Below are 14,942 nucleotides of genomic sequence, written 5' to 3' on the forward strand. Positions count from 1 at the left end.
AATCATAAAATCTAGCCAGGAGGATCAATTACTTACTGATCACCCTTATTGTAGATCCTTCTTCGAAGAGCTGGTATGTTTCTAGGAAACATCACCTTGATTTCTTTTAAACTTTGATCTCCTTTTCCTCACCGCTAGTTCACAAATTAGGCCGTTTGGTACTCATGTCTGTGGAGCAGAGATGCTGACTGGGAATAGAGGCGCTGTCGCTGGACCACGGGCATGGCCTGCGAGGGCCTTGATAAATGGCATCGGTAGTTTGATGTGGAAACGTGTGCTGGATTTATGCTCTGTATTCATCCCACTTCTCAGGTTCAACTGCTTTCATCAGTTGCCTTCATTTGAAGTACACCATAAGTTACAAACTCACGTCAATGTAAGGTGTTGTGATTTGCAATCTGAGCAATGATGTTTGACTGTCCCTTGAACCTCAGGATGAAACAAGACATCATTGATGCAGGCAGTCAACTTTCACTGTACTTGACCAGCATATTATTTAGGCTTTGAATTAATGGTGTCATTAGAATTTGATGACTATTTTAGACCACAGAGACGTGCTACCTATGAGATATCTTTGGGCATCCTTCTAAGGCAAGCAGTGGAGATATTTATGGCACAATCCAGGGACAACAAGGATGTATCCCCTAATTTTTCCTAATTACACTTTAAATTTGTTTACCTCATGTGAAACGTTTGGGGGAAAACATCTGTGTAACATCAAAGTAGTTTATCTTGTGCCTCAGTTGATTCTTGAAATCTGCTCTTGGGTTTGTCTGTCTGTCTATCTGTATTTGTAGAAAACAAAAATGAAAAAAAAAAAAAAAAAAAAAAAGCAAAACCAAAAAACATCAAATTGGATGAGAAGCTGCCTGACTCTGAGGACCCTGTCCTGCAGTCTCTCCACGTGGCTCTCTCATGGGCTTCAATGGAATGTTTGCTTGAGGAGCAATGAAAAGGTCAGGCCTGTACTAGATACGTGATCAGGATGGCACCTCCATCTCTCAATGCACAGTTCCAGTTGGCTGTCCCTCCATCAGGGTAGTCTGTGACCCTTAGCTTTTTTTGGGGTTGTTTTGTCGTTGTTGTTGTTCTTGTTCTTGCTGTTGTCGGTGCATAATTGAGCTCATGATGACTGAGAGATTGACAGTGCAGGAGACTGAAGTCCTCTGTATATCCGCAGGGCAGGCATGGTACAGAGCGCTTCCTTGCACAGCCTTGCCCATGAGCTCGTCCCTGGCCCGGAGGGACCCACTCTAGAGGTGGTAAGTAATTCAGTCTTTCTGCTAGCTCAGTCCTGGGCCTCTCCCCAACAGGGGCTGATGATTGTGCCTACTGTTTATGGTGGTTTGGGGTATGGACTCCTGGCCACCTGGCAATGTACAGAAAGCTACTGACTATTTGCATTATGACTTGGCTCTGAGATAAGTGGACAAAACCGCTAGCTCAGCTCCACTGGACATGAAGAGTACATCTCAACTAATAAGATAACATGACAGAGACTGAGATGTTAGCGAGTATACAGACAGTCCATAGAGAGAGAGACATTCGAGGAACCGTCATCCCTAAAAATAATTTTCTTGGCCTATTGCAGAAATAATAACCTGTGGTTGAGTTTAAATTCATGGAAGGACTTAGGTGACAGCATGAGAGTGGTGGCTAGAGAGGAAAAATTGGTGTTCTAATAACAGACACTTGAACCAGGTGGGTCTCCCCACAAATCCTTAAAGAATTTCATCAGCTATTCTGGCATTAATGCAAAATCAAGATATAGCCACAGAGGGTGGACTTTGAGTGCCTTTCTAACTGTGAAAATCAGCAGGCATTAAGCTTAAAGTAAATGTAGAAAGACTTAAAGCTCCTTTTATATAATTGACAGAAAGTTTTGCATCAGAAATCATATCGTTTTGGTTGATGTTTACTTTCATGATTTGGGGGAGAGGGCTCTGAATAAAAATGGCCCAATGACAGACTGGAAAGAATAGCACCTGAACACACAGTTGACACACAGCTTTACACATGCCAAGGAGAAATTGAATTGTCCAAGTTACATGTTAGTGGAAGTCCTCCATGCCACTTGGACATGGAGATCGTTTGTGTCACCTAGCTCAGCAGACAGCCCATCATGCTTCTGATCTTAGCATCTCCACGGGGCCCACAGCTTGTGAGGAGAAAGACAATCAATCGGTTTTTTCTCTAATAACAGTCACGCAAATGACTTCTTCTTTAGCATTTGTCCAATTTTTCTTGAAATCTGAACTGTCCTAACTTGCCTATACGTTTTTTTTAAGATGTTAAATTCCGGCTTCTCTTAAATCATCTTGACATCTGTTCTTCAAGAAGTTTCACTCTCAGTGAAGTGTATGAATTCATTTTTGTACTGTCTCAAAACTTCCATTTTTAGCCAGGGTTCTGGAAACCTTAGTCAAGACTTGACTACATAATCAACGACAGCTGAAGTCACCCGACATTAGCAATTTCAATCTTGGTTTCTTAACTGCCCTCATGGAGAGATTGTTCAACATACAAATTAATATGTACAACTGCAGAATATATTATCAGACCAGCGTGTCAGCTCACAGGTACGTCAGACAGGGGTGCACGTACTGCAAAATGAATCTGAATAGTTCTGACACCAGATAATATTTTAGTCCACCTTGTTATCTGGAAAGCTCAGGTACTGTTTCTTTAAAAAAAAAAAAAAATGTTTTGGGTGACTTGAACCAGAAATTCCCCTGAAAGGAAATTTGATTGTTAGCTTCAGAGGAGTCCATGAACATAGTCTTTGGAGAGCTGGAGAACTCAGTTTCCCCTGAGTTCCTGAGAAGGGTACCTTAAGTGTTTGTTTTTTCTTTAGTTAGCCGGTGGGAGAAGACAAAGCTTTGGGACATCTAGTGGTTCCCATACCCACATTGTTCAAGGAATTCTTATGTTTGTGGTCTTCTTCAATTGTTGATAGGAAATGTGGCTGGCTGTTGGTTGTTGGTGTGCAAACATAAAAGAGAGTTTTTACTCTTCGGTCAATTTTACACTGTGGTGTGGAATTTCAATTTAATTTTCATGGTGATTACGTAGCTCATGTATTTGGTTGGACCCCTTCAAGATTGCTTTGCTTTGGTGTTTCACAAGTTTGTTCTGGTCTCTTTCCTGCTGAAATAGTCACCATGCAGAGAAGTATCATTTTCTTGGAATCAGCTGCTGTCTTGGTTTTTATGATTTGCCAAGGGCAACTAGTCATTCACTCCTGAATTCTTAATCTAATTCTTCTTGGACAGTTCTGCATTCACTACAGTGTTACAAGAGGATAACTATGGAGGTGAAAAGATGCAACAAATCATTCGAGCTCTTTCCAGCTACTGGGAAGTTTGACATCATGTAGTCCGAACCTTAGAGGACATATATCAGACAGCCACCACAACACAGACCGAAAAGATATATGGTAGGGCCCCGAACCATTTCCGGAGGCATCAGACCATTTCTGCTTCCTTCTGTTCTCATCCTTGTTCACAGTGCTTGTTCCTTCTGTCCTAGCCTACCCTGCCTGCTTTCCACCACACTGAGGGACAGATACACGCTTCTGGAAAGCGCAGGTTACTCAGTGGAAGCAGTCAGGAAAACATGTCAGTTTACTCCCAACTTGAGTTGTTAATTTTCCCCAATAAAAATCCAAACAAGACATGCTTCTGAACCTTCTGAAATATTTTTATTTAACATGAATAGCCGTTAAAAGGTAATCTAGTACATTTTCAAATGTTTGATTGCAGCAGGCTAATGCCTACAGTATAAAATTAAAGCGCTGTATTATTTATAAAAAGACTTAGTTCTACAAAGTAAAATATTTTAGCACAAATCAGAGTATTTGTTTGAGAATTAATCTTTTACATCCATTTTAAAAAAGTGTTTATTGCAATCATTTAAAATGGAATAGGTTAATGTATTCACTTTTTACCCAAGAGACTTGGCTTTGAATTTGACTTAGAGAAAATTAGTTTTGAGGCCTCAACCTCCTCTCCTTAGACATCTGTTGATATCACAAAATGAACCCAACGATTTGTCACAATTGTTGCCATTTACTCAGGAGATCTAAAAACTAGAATAACCTTATTTTCTGATTTTTTTTTTCCTTTCCGTAAGACCACACTTTTTTATTGTAGACTCTTAGCAACCCCAAACTTGGGGCTCACCCGCATTGTTTTCACAGTCCAGGAAAACTCAGGAACCATTCTTGGCAAAGCTAATGGAAGGTGCTTTGGTGATATAGTTAGCAGGTTGCCGTGGCAACCTATGTGACTCACAGTGTGACTCACGGCAGTTATAATTTCATTTGCTGGCAGGGTGCTTCATTAGGACAGATGTGAGAAGAGCCACGCTGAAGTTCTTTGAGTAGGCCTTCATCCAGATCCTGTCTGCCCATTGACAAATAGAAAAAGGGATAACCCAGTACTCACAAAGCAAGTGGAAGACTCACTGCTTAGCTTACCAAGGCCACCAGCTATCCCAGACATTAAGCTGGCTGGCAGTGGGACATGACTAAAATACAGGCCTAAAAAGGCTGATTAAGAGACAACTATTCATTGAGGACCTACTCTGTGCCAATAGGCTTTTACCTTTCAGGTGTTTACAGACTAGTTGTAAGTAAAGACTGGAGGGTGACAGGATGGGGGCTAGGGAGGGGTAGAGAAGTACACAGTCACATAAAACAATCTGCAAACACAAACGCTAGGTCTACCAGTTCCATAAGTCAGCTCATAACTGAAAACAGACTAAGCTGGACGTGTATGGATGAGGAAAAGAAAATTAGAGAAAGCATCCAGGATTCTCGTGTTGTGATCAAGCATAAAATAGCAATAAAGCCAAAGGCAGAAATTTAACCCTGGGTGCTAAAACCCAGGCCCACAATAGAGTCACATCTATTTAGTTTCTTCAAGATCAGCCAGTCTGAGGAAGTAGAAGTCTCTCTGTACTGTCTGGAAACATTTGCCTTGTTTAGAGTCAGCCTGCACAGCCAGAGCCAAGCCCTCCTAAGCTTAACAGGATTTCTCTGTCTCATCATATTAAAAATAAATGGACTGCACTTGGCCCTGCCAGTCAGTTCTTCCAAAGTAGAACATTTGCATAGTCTTAAAGCTCACAGTTCATGGTGAGGAGCTGTGAACTCCATAGAAAAACTGAATAGTTAGCAGAGCGTTTCCATCCCAACTTCCAATTGATTCAAATTTGCCCAGTTAGTAGACTTGAGGTTAACGGATTACACTTGGACAAAAAGTATTTGTGTTTTCACTTCATAACATAGGTTCCAAAGGGTGTGTTCAGATGATGATTGGCTCTTTAAAATCCATAATTACTACCAGGGAGAAAACAAAAATGCCTCGCCTACCAGGTATTGGTGTAGACTTGATACACTTACTACATACTTGATACATGCTTAGTTAGACATGATTGGATTTGTCTTTAAAGAAGCGCTGGCTGTCTATGACATAGGTTTGCATTATGCCTAGTTTACTGTTGACAATCATGATGGCGGAAGTAATAGCAGTAGTGCCATTACTTGTAATAGCAGCAGTGGCAACAGCAGGAACACCACCTACCAAGCAATTTGAATATTCTAAGCATTATGTTTGATGCTTTATGTGCATTATCTCATTTAATCTGCTCATCAGCTTCATGAGCTGTGTACTGCTTGCATCCACATTTTAAATAAGAAAAGGTATGTGAGAGACAAGTAACTTAGCTTAGAGAAGTGAAAAACCTTGTTAACTAACCCGGCTGGGCAGAGCCTGGAGTCACAACACAGCAGATCGCCTCCTTGTGCACATATAAGAGCTACACCGTTACCGCCAGATTAACGTTAACTAATCCTTCTGGAGCACTTAGTGCTAGGCACTTCTCTAAGCACTTTCTAGGTGTTCCTTTATTTATCTTGACTGCAACTTTGTGACGTAGGTGTTGCTACTGTCCCCACTTTACAGATAAAAACCAAGGCCCAGGGTCCTACAACTAGCTAGTATGTGGTGGAGCCAGGATTTAAAGGCAGTCCACAGTTTCAATGCTTTTAAAATTAAGAGCGTCATTTTTCAAACTGGTTCTTCCACTCTAAAGCATAGGAAGAAAACCAAGTGCAACATAGTCATTCATACACTTGACCCAGGTTTCCTTTTACCTTACAACTATGCTGCCTCCATAGGCTTCTAGGCTTGAAGAATGAACTGATTGTAAGAAAGGGGAATATTATTCCTCCTATGTGAAAAAAATTATGTAAACAAAGTAGCCTACTGGAAACTATATAGCCTTCTGACTTTATTATTTTTTTTAGACAGGGACTTGCTCTGTTGCCCAAGCTGGAGTGCAGTGGTGTAAGCATGGCTCACTGCAGCCTCGACCTCTTGGTCTTAGGAGATCCTCCTGCCTCAGCTTCCCAGTAGCTGGGACCACAGATGTGCACTATCATGCTCAGCTACTTTTTTTTTTTTTTTTTTTTAATTTTCTATAGAGACAGGATCTTGCTGGCCAGGCACAGTGGCTCAGCCCTGTAATCCCAGCACTTTGGGAGGCCAAGGCAGGCAGATCGCCTGAGGTCAGGAGTTTGAGACCAGCCTGGCCAACATGGTGAAACCCCCTCTACTAAAAATTAAAAAATTAGCCAGGTGTGGTGGCACACATCTGTAACCTCAGCTACTTGGGAGGGTGGGGCATGAGAATCACTTGAACCCAGGAGGCAGGGGTTGCAGTGAGCCAAGATTATGCCACTGCACTCCAGCCTGCGCAATGGAGTGAGAGTCTGTCTCAAAAAAAAAAAAAAAAAAAAAGAGAGAGAGAGAGAGAAAGAGAGAGAGGGTCTTGCCATGTTGCCCAGGCGGGTCTTTGAACTCTTGAGTTCAAGAGATCCTCCTGCCTCAACCTCCCAAAGTGCTGGGATTACAGGCGTAAACCACTGCTCCTAGCCAAGTCTCTTACTTTAAATGACCATTACTTACCTTTTAACAATTTAACTTAGTGCATCAAAGAACTGATATCTACTCAATGTCACAACTGATTCCATAATAAAACAATTACTCAAAGTGGTTCTTCTGCTTCTAAGATAGCTATGTTCCCCGCACTAGTAGTAATATATATTTTGTGTAGCACAAACCCATCTTCCACAGAAACAAAGCCTTTAACGGACATTAATGACATTTATAATAAATGTATACTTTTTTGTTAGATCAGCTTAGTAATTCATTAATAACTTTCATTGCCACAAAGCACTACAGTGATTCAGGACACAGTAGTTTCTTTGAAACCTATCCAAAACCCAAAAAACCCTGGAAGCTAACAGAATGCTCAGGAAACAGATATATATATAGAGATAGAGATAGATAGATAGATAGATATAGAGATATATATCAAAGGGATATATAAGAAAGTTACCATCTAGATTTTGAGGATGTTTAAGCATACCTGAATTTAGGACTGGATTTACGCTTATATCAGCTTCTCTCTTTATTGGGATCTGTATACAAGGAATAAAAACATAGAAGAAACAGATATTCCAATGCGTTTAAAATGAAAAGAAAGTGATCATTCTACATTAACTTCATCAATGTCACTAAATTTTTTACACTGATTTCTTTATCAATTCTGTGGCCAGGAAGTTGGTGTATTTGTGGTTGCATGGACCTTTGTATTATAATTGACATCCACATCTATACATTATAATGACAGAAGTTTTCATTTCCAAGCTATTCAATTAACTGTTTTCCTCTGACTGCCAAAATCCCTCACAGTGGAATGCTGTCCACCCAATCCACTTCCGCGTCTGGGAAAGCATGTTTTCCTATGTAGGAGTGATAGCCCTTTCCCTCTTGGTTTTGTATGTCACCTAGGCATCAACTCTAGCTCCTAATGTCTTAAATAGTTAATAGACAAGGATACCGATTAGAAGCTATATTGAGGAGTGGCTGGGTGCACCGTCTCACACCTGTAATCCCAGCATTTTAGGAGACCAAGATGGATGGATCACTGAAGGTTAGTTTGAGACTAGTGTGGCCAACATGGTGAAACCCCATCTTGACTAAAAATACAAAAATTAGCCGGGCATGTTGACATGCACCGGTAATCCTAGGTACTAGGGAGGCTGAGGCAGGAGAATCGCTTGAACCTGGGAGGCGGAAGTTGCAGTGAGCTGAGATCACACCACGGCACTCCAGCCTGGGCAATGCAGTGAGACTTCATCTCAAAGAAAAGAAAAGAAATAAGAAAAAGAAGGCATACTGAGGAGAAAAAAATGCTAGGATATATTAGATTAAGGTTTGGATTCAGTGGAAAGGTCTTAATCCATAAATCTTTGATTTTACATTTTCTTCTTGGGGGAAAGGGGAAGGAGATAATTGGTAAGCAGTTCAGACACTTGTAATATCAGAGTCTGAGGAACAGAGCCTGGAAAGGAGACTGCAGCCCATACCTACAGGAGGACAGGGCGAGGAGTAAGGCAGATTTTCTTAGCTTAATATTGTTTAACACCTGCTCTGTGTCTAACATTGTGTAAGGCACATTGCAGTATAGATAATCTAACTTAGATCCCTCCCTGTCTCACAGTTTTGCCTATATCTAGGAGAAAGGACACACACATATGAGGAACTTTCAGTAACCCATGAAAGAATTGCTGGAAAATGCAGGGTTATGAAATGTTGCCATTTCAATGGCAAAAACTGCAATTACTTTTGCACCAACCTTATAGAGTACGTATTTCAAAGCTGTATGAGCTGGGAACATGTGTGATGAGCCGAGCTTGCTCTAGAAGGGCAGCAAGAATTAGGTGTAATCAGGATGAGTGTGTAGATCTGCCTGACTGGAGTGGAGTATTAACATGGAAAAGAGAGACTCTGAAGAACAGAGAGCAGGTTTTGGCTTTCTGTCATAACCAATGTGGAGCCTCAGAATGTATGTGAAAAAAAAGCAGTGACCTATAAACAATGTTTTTCTGCCACAGTCATTTAGTTAGGGTTATGTGAATCAGATGTTCCCTGCTTCAGTCTTTTTTCTGAACGCAGATGAAATTTTTATCCTTAGATAGGACTTCTTCTCTGTGTGCTCCTGTGACCAACTACATGTTTTTAAAAAATGCTTATTGAGAAGGAGAAATCTGGTCCAAAAAGAGAAGGCTGTTCTGATTATTAAAGAAAAAGCTTGTTCACTTTTTCTCTAACTCCACAGTTTTAAGGTCTAATTGTAAGACCCGTTCTTGCCATTTCATTACAATCTGAGGCATGGAATGCTCAGCGAAACTTGAAAAATACATAAGCACTTTGAATTTTGTGGCTCATGGTTCTCCTTGCTTTCTTTCATTCGAGCTGCTAATTGGCTGAAGGCTACTTTGCTACCGTGGGAGCCTCTGTCTTTCCAGCCCTTTTAAACTCAGTTACAAATAGCTTTATAAAAATTTAAACCCCAAATTCCAAACCTTGCTCCCTCCTTAAGTAGGCAAAGTCAACTGCACTGATTATTACTTTTTCATCAGCACAGAGAATCATTTCCCTCATGTAGCTGGACAATTATGGTGAGAGGACAACTAAGCATCCTTTTCGCATTGTGGATTTTTCTTAATTTCCTTAGAATACGTTTCTGTCATTTTACTGAAAGAAGACCAAGGTCCAGATGAGGCATTTTCATTGGCTGCGCGTTCTTAGCCTACAGTATAATGAACCATAATGAGTTAATTTATCTCTCCTCTTATACCATGTCTTTTGGTGTCGACAAAACTGAAAATTCACTTTCCCTCACCAAGTTGGGGCATTGGGATAATTGATTGTTACCAGTCTCTGCTGTTAGTAGACAGGATAACACCAGTGCCTCTAGAGAACAGGTGAAAACTAAACTCTGTCCCCCGAGGCCAATGAAATAGCTGTTTGGTCCCTTGTGTGAAACTTCGTAATAACTTAACTGGGCAGCCTCTGGGTCCCTGGAGGGTTTCTCCACAAGAGTATTCCCTCTCTTTGTTAAGATTGCTTATTAAAAATGATTTTATAATGAAGTTGCCTCAAATAGCAGCCCTTTTCCTGGTTGTCCTTGAAGCTGTGGTGAAGAATCTTAGAGACAACTGTCTAGGGTTTTCCTCCTTGTTAAAAACTTCTCTCTTACCACTCTTGCTCTTGATTTTTAAGGAGACAAAGTCTAACTGACACAAGTCCCTCTCCGGCTGATTATGTCGCTTAAAACACTGTGCAAGGCATTATTGGTAGTTCAGCTTGTCATTCGGGCTCAGGAATCGAACTGATCTACATGGAGTGAGGACAGTTAAGTCTGCCTCGGAAACAAGGCTGTCAGGCTTCCCCCCGAGAGCAGTAGCGATGGAACACTGTCGCAAACTCTGCCCCTGACTCTAGTCAAACAATGATTGCCAATTATTTTATCTCTTAGGTCCTAGATTTCTTTTGTCTGTAAACTAACCACTTTCCTGCCACAAGAGACTGTCTTGACGAGGAATTAAATAATAAAAATAGAAATAAATAGAATCATACTCTTTGGGCCGGGTGCAGTGGCTCACGCCTATAAACCCAGCACTTTGGGAGGCTGAGGCAGGAAGAGCACTTGAACCACAGAGTTCAGAACCAGCGTGGGCACATGGCGAAACTGCATCTCTACAAAAAAAGAAAAAGAAAATTACCTGGGTATGGTGGTGCATGCCTGTAATCCCAGCTACTCAGGAGGCTGACGTGGGAAGATTGCGTGTGCCCAGGAGTTTAAAGCTGCCATGAGCTGTGATCGCACCACTGCACTCCAGCCTGGGCAACAGAGTGAGACCCTGTCTCAAAAACAAAAACAAAAAGAGACAAAAAACGAACTGTACTCTCTGCTACCCATGGCCTGTATAAATTCAAAAACTTCTGGTAAATATAGACAGTTAAGAGAAAAATCAGTTTTTTTTGTTTCCACGCCGTAACCTTAACCTCTTGGCTTGCAAGGGCTTAGGTATGGTGATGTATTTAACATAAAACGTGATAAAGCGCATGGCGGGGAGGCTCCCGTCAGAAATCCCTGCCTCCGATTTGGTTTCTCAGTGGCCAGGCATTCTCAACAAGCAACACAGGAAACAACAAATCATATCAAGTTGTTAGTGACAGATTCCGCTTGAAATATTTTTCTAACTTTAAGGTTTGTCAGGCAGTAAATCTACAGAGCAGAGAACTCAAGGTGTGGCTTGGCGCTCCTTTTGCTTTGCAGTGCGAATATAACAGAACACCAACAGTAAGAGGGACCATTATGTATCTTTGAGGGCAGAGAGCCGTCTTGTCTAGTTGTACCAAGCGTCATTGTGTGCTAAGATCGTGATTAAAAATGTTTTGGCTAAATTCTGTTCTCTGAGATGAGATATATTAGAAAACCCCAACCTTACACTCAGTAATTCCTGCTCCCCAGCCAATAAAAAAAGAATAGGAAGGAAAAAGAAAAACTGTGGCCTTCTCTAGAATTCCATTGCTAGCAGAATCTTATTCTACCTCCTTAAGAGCAAGGTGGGATCTTCTTATTCAACCGCCTCTAAGGTTTTCTATCGCCTGAGGAGTCTAAATTCTAAGTATGGCATTCAAGGCCTTTTACCACCTGGTCTTCATCTTTCCGCTGGTGTTTTCGTGACCTCTCCTCCCTTGCAGGCAGTTTCTGCCATCCTCGATGGTCTGTTCCTAGGAGACCCCATGCAGGGGCATACCTTGGTGCCTTTCTGTCTTGTTTGTCCTGGAATGTCCTTCGTCATCTTCTGCACCTGTAAAGTCTTATGGCCCCATCAAAGGCCAACACGAGTAGCATCTGCCATCCAAAGCCTTCTCCGATTCCACCTTGTTAATTGCTGCAGCTCCTCTGCTCCCACAGTACATTGTTAGGATGATGGTAGAAAAATGTATTGCAGAATAGTTGATGTTTATAGAGCTTTGTCTACTAGGTATCCTTTAATTTCTTTAGCCGGCTGTGGTGGCTCACATCTGTAGCCCCAACACTTTTGGGAGGCTGAGAAGGGAGGATTGCTGAGACTGGGAGTTCAAGAACACCCTGGGCAACATAGGGAGACCGGTATCTACAAAAAAATGTTTGTAAAATAGCCGTGGATGCTGGCACGTGCCTATAGTTCCAGCTACTTGGGAGACTGAGGCAGGAGGATTGCTTGAACCTGGGGAAGTCAAGGCTACAGTTAGCAGAGAGTGCACCAGTCCACTCTAGCCTAGACTACAGAGCAAGACCCTGTTTCAAAATATATATATATATATATATCTTTGTGTCCCTTGGGCTTAACAGAGTGGTCAGTATCTACTATGTGTTCAATTAATATCTGTAGATTTTAAATACGTGTGTCTCTATATGTGTGTATACATACGCAATTTTATGACCAGACACTCTTGTCACACATTTTAGTTTGGCCAAAAATAATGATCTTCTCATTGTTAACAGCTGTAAGAAAGAATAGGCCGGGTGCGGTGGCTCACACCTATAACCCCAGCACTTGGGGAGCCCAAGGCGGACAGATCACCTGAGGTCAGGAGTTCAAGACCAGCCTGGCCAACAGGGCCAAACCCCGTCTTTACTAAAAATACAAGAATTAGCCAGACATGGTGGTGTGCGCCTGTAATCCCAGCTACTAGGGAGGCTGAGGCATAAGAATTGTTTGAACTCGGGAGGTGGAGGTTGCAGTGAGCTGAGATCACAGGACTGCCCTCCACCCTGGGTGACAGAGTGAGACTCTGTCTTTAAAAAAAAAAGGAAAGAAAGAATAGGTATTTATTACTTGAAATTATATTGTGAGATTTGCATAGTAATAGTTTGGAAACTGATGCTGTAACTCAAAGGGCTTCTTGATGTCTGGCAATTTACCATATGCTTTTTGAGTGTCAGTTTTAAGGCTGAATTTTACAGCTGATAGCTTTAAAGTTTCTTTCTGCAGTTTGTAAGATTTAAGTCAGAATCTTATCCAGAGGTTTAAAAATACTTGCCTATCTTTCTAAATATGAGGAATGTGTTAATTTACTGAGTGACCCCTTGAACACCATTTGTTTGCATTATCCATGTACATCAGATGATCAACTCTATAGAGTAAAAGGTAAAGGGACATTTTCAGTTACCATTGGCATCTACATTTATGCAAACTGGGAATCTACCCACTAGAAAAGAGAACTGGCTGACCTTTCCAAGAATGAAGGGTATATTCTGTCAAGGGAAATATCCTGTGTTTGTCCAGTCTAGAGAAGAAAAAGTAATCCTAAAATGTTAAACAGCTTCTGAAGTAGATGTTCTGATAATCCCAGATTACTTATTGAATTTTAAGGTAAATTCTGGAAAGAAATGACATTTATTTGTTCAAGGTTAGAACATGTGACTTGCTGTGTTTGGTCTAAAATGTAAGTATGTTTTCTTAATTTAGCAGGAACCAATAATTTCAAAACTACTGTTCCCCTCATGAGTGGCTGCACACAGCCACAGTTTCTGTGCTCTTTTCCTTGGAATTATTTTAAAAATGTCCTTTAAGCTTCAGATGCAGCTTCCTCCCTACTTTTGTTTGTAACTTTTTCTTGAGTCAAAACAAGAGAAGCAAAATTATCCCCTGCAGTATCAGTTGCTTGAGTGGAAGCCCTGCTCATAAATGAGAGGATGAGATGTGACCCAATAAAAGAATCTATTTTAATTTTAATTTATTTCCTGGTGGCCTTTTATGCCTCCTTAGGCAATGACCTAACCAATTCCATCTGAACACTGATTTTCTTCTTCCAAGGTCAAAAAGCACTTCGGAATTATTGTAAGAAGAAAAAAGAATGTCCTTTGCCTGTAACGTAAAGTCCATCTCTTCGTAGGGAATTTAAATCCTACTTTCTCAGCTTCACAATAATTCTTTTCTCATGAGACATCTATTAGCAAACTAAATGAGAACATGATGAAGGAAGAAGACCTTTTAGGCTTCTGAAGTTGAATTTTTGATAGAAAGGCCATATCTTATAGCCTCCTTCACCGTTTTCTTTCTCAGATGGGAGTCTTTAACAGTGCAGCAAGACGGGCTATCTTCATTTGGTGCTGCTCTTTCACACAGCCGACTGCAATCAAAGTAGAAGCTGTCCTAGAAGGCCTATGGTTTTTTTTGTTTTGTTTTGTTTTTTGTTTTTTGAGACGGAGTTTCGCTCTTGTTACCCAGGCTGGAGTGCAATGGCGCGATCTCGGCTCGCCGCAACCTCCGCCTCCTGGGTTCAGGCAATTCTCCTGCCTCAGCCTCCTGAGTAGCTGGGACTACAGGCACGCGCCACCATAGCCAGCTAATTTTTTGTATTTTTAGTAGAGACGGGGTTTCACCATGTTGACCAGGATGGTCTTGATCTCTTGACCTCGTGATCCACCCGCCTCGGCCTCCCACAGTGCTGGGATTACAGGCTTGAGCCACCGCGCCCGGCAGGCCTATGGTTTTTGATGCTGGAAAAGGAAAAGCTGTTACTATCACACACACAGCCTCACCACCATCCTCCTCTCCTCCTGCTCCTACCCACCTCAAAAAAAGAGTCCTGCCTGATATCTCTAAATCAAAGAACTTTCCATGGCCTGATTTGTGGAAGTTACCTAATGCTGTGTATAATTGGGGTGATTGGAGAGACGGGAAGATGTTCTCATTTTCACTAGGGGAGGCACTCAGAGACAGTATCATTTAGGAGAATATGTTTTTATTGCCCTAAATTGCTTCACCTGAGATTCTGTTGAGGCGTTCCTCTTAGGTTAAATTTATTTATTTATTTATTTATTTATTTTGGAGACGGAGTTTCGCTCTTGTTACCCAGGCTGGAGTGCAATGGCACGATCTCGGCTCACCGCAACCTCCGCCTCCTGGGTTCAGGCAATTCTCCTGCCTCAGCCTCCTGAGTAGCTGGGATTACAGGCACGCACCACCATGCCCAGCTAATTTTTTGTATTTTTAGTAGAGACGGGGTTTCACCATGTTGACCAAC

The 14,942-nt window shown here is 41.6% G+C and overlaps 1 protein-coding gene and 1 long non-coding RNA gene across 2 annotated transcripts in view; one reads left to right on the forward strand and one right to left on the reverse strand.

Annotated features, from left to right (window-relative positions):
* RORA (RAR related orphan receptor A) overlaps window positions 1-14,942 on the forward strand; it is a 737,001-nt gene that overhangs the window by 544,562 nt on the left and 177,497 nt on the right. The window lies entirely within an intron of this gene.
* LOC116564536 lies at window positions 4,110-7,589 on the reverse strand. Its single transcript, XR_004274951.1, has 2 exons — window positions 7,435-7,589; window positions 4,110-4,403 (listed from the first exon to the last, which is right to left on the reverse strand). It is a non-coding gene; the product is annotated as an uncharacterized LOC116564536 (long non-coding RNA).

This window comes from Sapajus apella, unplaced genomic scaffold, assembly GCF_009761245.1.
Source record: "Sapajus apella isolate SASKATOON/1434 unplaced genomic scaffold, GSC_monkey_1.0 scaffold37, whole genome shotgun sequence".
In the NCBI taxonomy this organism is placed as follows: domain Eukaryota; kingdom Metazoa; phylum Chordata; class Mammalia; order Primates; family Cebidae; genus Sapajus; species Sapajus apella.